Raw genomic sequence first — 8,437 nt, 5'->3', positions numbered from 1 at the left:
TTATTTGAAGTAGATAGTCTTAATTGTTAAAAAGGTTAGGACCTAGACTCACAAATGAAAGTTCTAGGGAGGCTGATTTGTTGTTTGTGGCTTGTCCAACAGAATCCCAGCCCAATGAATAATGTCTTCTCTCTCTGCAAAGGTTTTCAAACAAAGCTTTAAATTTAAGTGCTGGAAGAAATCTCTGAGATTACCTGGCTCCAACTACTTACAGATCTAACAGATGAAGAGGAGAGTTGGAGGCAGAATGTATGTAGCACTCAGATTATGTTGTGAAACTAGTTACTGCATCGAAGACGTGATGACCTAAAAGGTAATTTTAACTCTATCGCTTACACTCATAAATTGGAGAAATTATGTACATTTCTACAGACAAATTTGATGGTCAACTCATTAAGCAAACAAAAAGGGAAATTTAGTTTTTTGGGGGGAGGGGCATGGGAAGGAGAGTTTCTGAGAAATATCAGGAATTTGCTTCTATAATTACATCAAAACACTATGGAGGCATTTAACCATGGTTACACACGATTAAGTCACTGGAAATTATCTCATTGACCAACTGAAAAAATTAAAGTCCTGAGAAAAGTAATTTGGATATTTATTTCTACATGTATCAATTAAATTAATTGAGTAGTTACTAGGTGTGAAATCTTAGGCTGCTTTTTGAGCATAGTGTGATGAATTTACTTCTATGGGATGACTGATGTCCTAAGGCTGCCCATAAAATTTGTGGAAGAGAAGAGCTGGGCTGAAAGTTTAAAGCCATTCCTTGTCAAGTATTTAAGTGTCTTTGAACCAAAAGTCGATCAGCTGTAACTACCGGGTGGTAAGGTGGCTCATTCATGACTTTATGTAACCCTTATCATGCCTGATGGAAATAGCAATAGTCTGTGGATAAAGGGTAGAGGGTTTCATGACCTGTTTTGATCCCAGGGTTTGGCTGGGCACCTAGGACTGAGGTTTTCCTAAGTAGATATTGGGAAACACCTTCAATACAGCTCCAAACTAAAAATGAAGCTTGCTTTTACAGAAGGAGGACATAGGCTTTGTTTACTCAGGGAATCTTATAGCTAAATTTAAAAGCAGATGTATGTCTGTGCAAAATAGCTTGCCTTCTCCCATAAATAGAAACCAAATATGAACCTCATACTTTTCTTCAAATGTTTTTACAGCATTGTGTGTGATGTTGACCAATTATTCAGTCATGTCACATTCCTACTTCCTGAGTGAATCACCAGCTGCAAAAATTAAGATGAAAAACTTTCCACAAAAGAAATCATTATGAACTATTTAAGCATCTTTGGATAAAAGACAGTTTAAAAAACAAATCACTGTGATTTATGACCATGCCAGTTAAGATTGCAATAAGACTTATGTCTTGCTAACAACAATTTGTGTGCTTTTATTTCACGATGATGACAAAATATATGGTCACAATAGATAAACTTTATGTAATACAGTAAGACTTTGATTTAATGAATCACTCACAATAAGCCATCAAAATATATAATGATAATCAAAATTCCTTGGTTGAATTATTGTATCTTCCAGAACATATATAAAGATACTCAAAATAAAATTGGTAAGCTTAAGCCTTTTCATGTCATACGTTGTGCTTAAGGTCAGTTTCTTACTTATCACAGTGGAAAAGTACAATAGTCCCTTGAGCTCTAGTTCTTTGATGAGCTGGGCCAGAGGAAGCAGACTCAGTCCTCTTCCTCTTCCCCACCCCACCACTATTATACTTCAATTGCTGGCAAAATCAAGTTTTCAGATTACTGCTTTAGGACTGAAAACAAAGCAAATCAAACTCATGTCAATGAATTATTCATGTAATTTCTACTTTCCTTGTAATAGATTTTTTCCTTCAATATATATGACATGGTTTAGTTGTTGATCTATGAACACATTTGAAATTAAGGTTATCAATCTGGAAATTTGGAAGACAACCAATAATATAGGTACTATTATAAAAAAAGTTAAAAGTTAGGATACGTTAATTTTACTTCTTGTTCAAATTAAATATGAGACAGCAAAATACATCTTATTTTTCAGATTTTAAAGAAGATTACTCCTCAAAAATTATCTATTGCTTATTATTATTAAATATATAGACGTTTTAGTTATGTTAGAAACCAGGCTATTTCATACAAATTATATTTTATATACATCTCTCTGTCTGGGGATGTCATTGGAACTGGTTGTCTATTGGTAAGTCCAGGCAGCTACTTCTTAGAATAACTATATAAAAACTGATTTTTGCCCCCTACAATCCCTTGGTTAATATGAACTTGAATAGTATTTACTGGACTGTCATGAATTAGACTTATATTGAAGCTGTCATTTAAGGGAGTACTACTGAGATCTTTAAACAGAGTTAAAAGTTGAACTTAGGAAAATATTTACTTATAAATTGGATTGAAGATCATTACAAAATTTATACTAATTTGATTTTTCCTAAACAGATGAAAAACACTTGTAGATAATATCTTAAATTTAGCTTAGGAAATTATTGTATTTCCTACCTGAGTTCTGTAGAAGAGCCTATGTCACAAATGAGATTAGGGTGATATCCCAATGTTCTCCATGATGGGCAGAATATCCATAACCTTCCTAGTATGAAGTAGCATTAATAACATTTTTAATTGAATCTATAGCAAGATTGAAATATAGACTGCGTATGTTTTTATAGGGTCATATACTATTTAGTGTATAACTATAAAATGAAAATAACTTAATAAAAAATAAGCATTCAAGCAAAAATAAAATTATTGGTAAATTATAACAATTTATGATCTTACAATGTTTTCTAACATCAGGATATTAGTAGTGAAAAGGAGCTGAATCACAGAAACAAAATTCCAACAAAGAGTTAATTTACTAATAGAATTCAATGAAAGAGACACACTTCATGCTGTACATTTTAGAGCATGATCATTTAGGAATGAAGGAATAGCTTATGCTGATAGTGAGACTTAGGATAAGTCTCATTCTAACCTCATAGTCCTGAGATAAAATTCTAAGCATCCTCACTAATACAGTCAAGCTTGAAGAGAAGCAGTTTGAGGAGGTAGGATTCTCCTTTCTCTATTGCAAGTAGAGGGGAAGAAAACATGGTTTTGGGGGAGATTCAGGTGAAACATGGATATTGAAAAGTTGGGACTGATGCCCTCAGATGTGTTGCCTCAATGTCTTCACGCTGAGTGATGAATGAGATCTAAAGCCTGTTTCAACTGTTCCCTTAGTGCACTGCATGAGGAATGGATACAAGCCTCTACCAGAGTTAAGCCCAGCAAAAGATATCGTGACAGAGCTGAGCAGAATTCCTTCATCAAAAGGTTGCACTTTCCTCCAATTGTTCTTAACCTCCTTTTTCCAAATGAAATAGAAGATTAAGTAGACTCTACCTAATCATTCAATTATAGCTCAGTTTGGCAAATCTGTTTTAGAAAAGTGAAAATGGAATCAAGAATTCACTCTTCCCACATCAGAGTAAATAATAACCAGGACATAAACTATGAACCATGTAAATAATCAGAAAAAAAATTAAAGGCATGGGAATTATGCAAATATCTTATGTTAAGAAAAGGAAGAAGAAAGGAAGAGGGGGAGGAAGGGAGGAGGAAGAGAGAGACAAAAACAGAGAGACACACACAGACAGAGGTAATAAACAAGTTTGGAAAGAGAAATAACCTAGAAAACAGGAAATTTTCCCCAAATGCTTCACATTATACAAGTGTTTATTAAGACATAAACATAAATTAAATGTTTACTAAATGTTTTTACTTTTTAATATTAAATGTATATTATTATTCAATGTTTATTAAATAATAAACAATGTAATAAAAGTGAAGACAGTTGTTAAAGAGGTAGGCTAAGATGTCAGAGGGCTTATTTTCTGCAGCTGTTTTTTTTAAAATTTTATATTTAATTTTCGTGGATACATAGTAGGTTTATATATTTACGTGATACATGAGGTGTTTTTTATAGGCAAATAATGTGTAATAATCACATCACAGATAATGGGCTATTCATCCACTAAAGCATTTATCCTTTGTGTTACAAACAATCCAGTTACTCTCTTTTAGTTATTTTAAAATGTACAATTAATTTATTCAAAGGGCTTATTTCCTCTTCTTTCTTAATAGCAAATGAACACATACTGACTGAGATAAAAGCAGGTGCTTAGGAAATAATTCCATGCTTTTAATGTTTTCAATAATTTTTGCAGATTTAGTGATTGTTTAGAAAGTTATATTTCACGTTGATAAAACATTTTCCAAAATGCATGTTTTTCCTGCTTCATTTCAATTGTTTATAAGTTTCAAGTTTCACTAAAAAATACCATGTCTGATGTGACCCCATGTTAAATGAAATAATATCTGTTAGTCAATCATTGCCAAATAATGCTGCATAACAACACTCTCAACATTTATTAATGACATTGTTTGGCTGTGTCACCACCCAAAAATTTCATCTTGAATTGTAATCCAAACTATAACCCCCATGTGTTGGGTGAGGGACCTCCTGGGAGGTGATTAGATCTTGGGGGCAGTTCCCCCATGCTGTTTTCATGATAGTGAGTTCTCATGAGATCTGATGGCTTTATAAGGGTTTCTTCCCCCCTTCATTCTGCACTTTTTTCTCCTGCCACCACGTGACGAGAAAGTGTTTGCTTCCCCTTCTGCCATGATTGTAAGTTTCCTGAGGCCTCCCCAGCCATGCAGAACTATGAGTCAATTAAACCTCTTTTCTTTATAAATTACTCAGTCTCAGGTTATTTCCTTATAGCAGAGTGAGAATTAATATAAGTAGCTTCCAATAAGAAGCATGAATTTCTCACTGAAGGATCTGTGGTTGTCTGGACTCAGTTGGATTTGACACCGCAGCATGGATTGGATTCAAATCTGCTGCATGTTTTCCCCTGGTGATAGCAGAAGTCAAAGAAATCAAATCCATCTGTGCAAGCACATTTGAAGCCTTAACACACATTACAGGCACTTTTTTTCTCCTTTTGTTCAAGCAAGACATACGACAAAGACCAAATTCAACAAGTGGGAAAATATACTCCCATCACCATTAGGCCATGGCAAAAGCACAGATGTCAAATATAACTATATGAGACCGAACTGAGACCAATGATTCTATCACATCATCCATTTTTTAACCTATATGCTTCTATTCATAGAGAGTAGCTTGAAATGATGTACACTGAGGTGACAGAATTTAGGGAATTTTTCTTTTACTTTATTCCTTGTTTGAGGGGGGGGGAGAAAAAGCTTCATTTCTTAAATACTAGATTATATACAACTATAATTTTTTAAAAGAAAACAGCCTTATTGAGATACAATTCACATATTGAAAAATTCACCCTTTTAAAGTGTATAAATCTTTGGTTTGTAGTATATTCACGCTTTTACAACTATTAACACTATCTAATTTCAGAATATTTTCATTACTCTGAGAAAACCTGAGCCCATTAGCAGTCTTTCCCCATTTATCCCCTTTCTGTAGCCCTTGGCAGCACTAATCTAGTTTCTGTGTCTATTGATCTGTTGATGCTGAATATTTCATATAAATGGAATCATACAATGTGAATGGCTTCTTTCACCTAGCGTAATGTTTTCTGGGTTGTTCCATACTGTAGAGTGTATAAGTACTTCATTCCTTTTAATTACCTAATAATATCCATTGTTTAGATATACCATACTTTGTTCATCCATTTATCAGTTGACTGATGTTTTGGTGATTTCCATTTTTTGGCTATTGTGAAAAATGTGATGAATATTTCTGTGCGGAATTTTCAGTTCTCTTGGGTATATGCCTAGGAATGAAATTGCTGAGTCATATTTAGTCTCTGTTTAACATTTGTAACAACTGCATATTTCCCAAAGTTGTTGCAACATTTTATAATCTCACCAACAATATACCAGTTCCAATTTCTCCACATCCTCAACAACACTTTCATTTTGTTGTGGTGTCTTTGAAGCACAAATACTTTTAATTTTTAATTCTGATGATATCTTGCTCATCCACTTTTTTTTCTTATTTATTTTTTTTTTTTGGAGTTTGTGCTTTTGGTTTCCTGAGAACCATGGCCTAATCCAAGGACACACACATTTTCTTCTAAATGTAAGGTTTTATCTCTTACATTAGGTCTCTTACATTTTGCATTAATTTTTACACATGGCATGAGGTAAGGTTCCAAATTTATTCCTTTCCATGTGCATATGCTGTTGTCTTCACACCATTTGTCAAAAACACTGTTCTTTAACCATTGAATTTTCTTGTAATTCTTGTTGAAAATCAATTGACTATCTATTTAAGGATCTATTTCTGGATTCTCAATTCTATTCCATTGATCTCTGTGTCTAACTTTATTAACTTTACCACACTATTTCTGTAGCTTTGTAGTAAGTTTTGAAATCGAGTAGTGTTACTTTGCACTTCGCCAAGAGTTTGTTTTGGGAGTCTTTCAATCAGTCGGGATTATCTATAAGGAAATTCTAAATCATCAATCATGAATATTTTCATATATTCATATTTTAAATATAGTTTTAAATTCTGACAATATTTAATCATACTATAGAACAAGTGTCTAAGATACAAAGAATACATAAATGTATTAATCTCTGTAACTTTAAAAAGAGTTATCTGAGATATCTGTCATGGTACCTGAGATAGGGTTCGCAGGAAAGTCATTCACTGGAAAAGCAAACATAGTCTCAAAGCACTGTTAAACAAAAAGTAATTGTATCACCTTGCACCAAAAGGAGCAAGACTTTTTGGCTTGCTCCTTTTAGGGTTAGGGTTAGTCCTTTTGGTAGATGCCCCAACAGTACTAGTAGAATGGATTGTTTACCACTAAAATCACCGTGTTCCCATCTACTAACTTCATTTTATAGATTAGGTAGCTGAAGTTTAGAGATATTTAGGAACTCTAGAGTTCTTTCATATTCAGTGAAAAACATACATTGATTTATTTGTATATTTACTTACTCATCAATGTAAATTGTTTCTGACCCCCTAATTTGATTACATTCCTAACTAGGCATTGAGGGAAAGAAGAATGAGATAATTCTTGCTAGGAGTGCAAATAGACTGGGGGCCTAATGAGAAATCAAAATAGGAGCAAGTCATTATAATATGATATGACAATATTTGTAATTGAATATCCCTGGAAGCATAATGGAAATGGTGCCAGTCGGATCGAAGGTGGGAAAGAAAGCTTCACTGAGAAGTGCCGTTGAGCTGAGACTTGAGCAGAAGTGACAGAGATAGGTAAGTGTAGGAACAGCACTCCGACAGTGCTCCAAAGAAAACACAGCATGGGCCAGCACAGAAATTTGAGGGGATGGTGGTATTTTCAAGAAATCACAAGTATTCGCTACAGTTGTATTACGTTTAATGGTACAAAATGAGCAGAAATTAGTAAACAACGACATTTTGAAGGATTCTGTCCACGATACAAAGATTAAAATTTAATCATGTGGAGTTGCATCATAAAATTTCCACCCAAGTGACAATCAGACTTGTCTTAAAAGCCCCTCTGTTAGTGGAGTAAAGGATGGATCAGAGGAGAGGGAGAACAGAGACAGGGAGAGAGGGAGTAAAAAAAAACAGAGCTGTTGTAGGATAAAGGCGGTGAGACATGATGAGGGTTTGTATTAGGGCAGGAGCCACAGAAATGGAGAGGGAGATACAAATAAAAGAAAGATTAAAAAGTCAAAGTCAATGAGACTTCCTGATAGATTATATATAGGGTATGTAGGGAAAAACAGTATGTAAAGCAAGTGATCTATTGCAATGGATTAAATGTTTGTATCCATGCAAAGTCATATTTGAAGCCCTAACCCCCAATGGGATGGTATTAGTAGGTGGAATCTTTGAGAGGTAATCAGGTCATGAGGGTGGAGGATTGTGAAGGAATAGAATTGTGCCCATACAAAAGGGTCCACAGAGAGTTATCTCACCATCTTTTCCACAAAGTGAGGACATCACGGAGATGACAGTCTGCAATTCAGAAGACAGCCTTCACCAGAACCAGATCATACTTGTACCATGATGGTGGACTTCCAACATCCAACGGTGAGAAATAAATTTCTGTTGTTTAAAAGCTTGCCAGTCTATAGTATTTTGTTACAGCATCTGAACTAAGAGTTCTGCTGTATTTTCAGTTTTCCTACTCCTTGTGAATGTAAAGGATGTTATAATTTTTAACTGTGTTTATAATACATAATTGAAACAGTCTGACATATCAGAAGGGAGGCTATCACGTTATCCTTTTAGAGATAAGGATATTACATTAAGTGTAAAATTTGCATTTTCTACCTTTTCTTAAACCAAATCACAAGCAGAAGTCAATGCACCTGGAGACAGGGATACACCGAGGGTAACCAAACCATAGTCAATGCATCTGGAGACAGGGATACACCGA

The sequence above is a fragment of the Hylobates moloch genome, unplaced genomic scaffold, assembly GCF_009828535.3.
Source record: "Hylobates moloch isolate HMO894 unplaced genomic scaffold, HMol_V3 SCAFFOLD_38, whole genome shotgun sequence".
Lineage (NCBI taxonomy): Eukaryota > Metazoa > Chordata > Mammalia > Primates > Hylobatidae > Hylobates > Hylobates moloch.
This window is presented reverse-complemented; position numbering follows the sequence as displayed.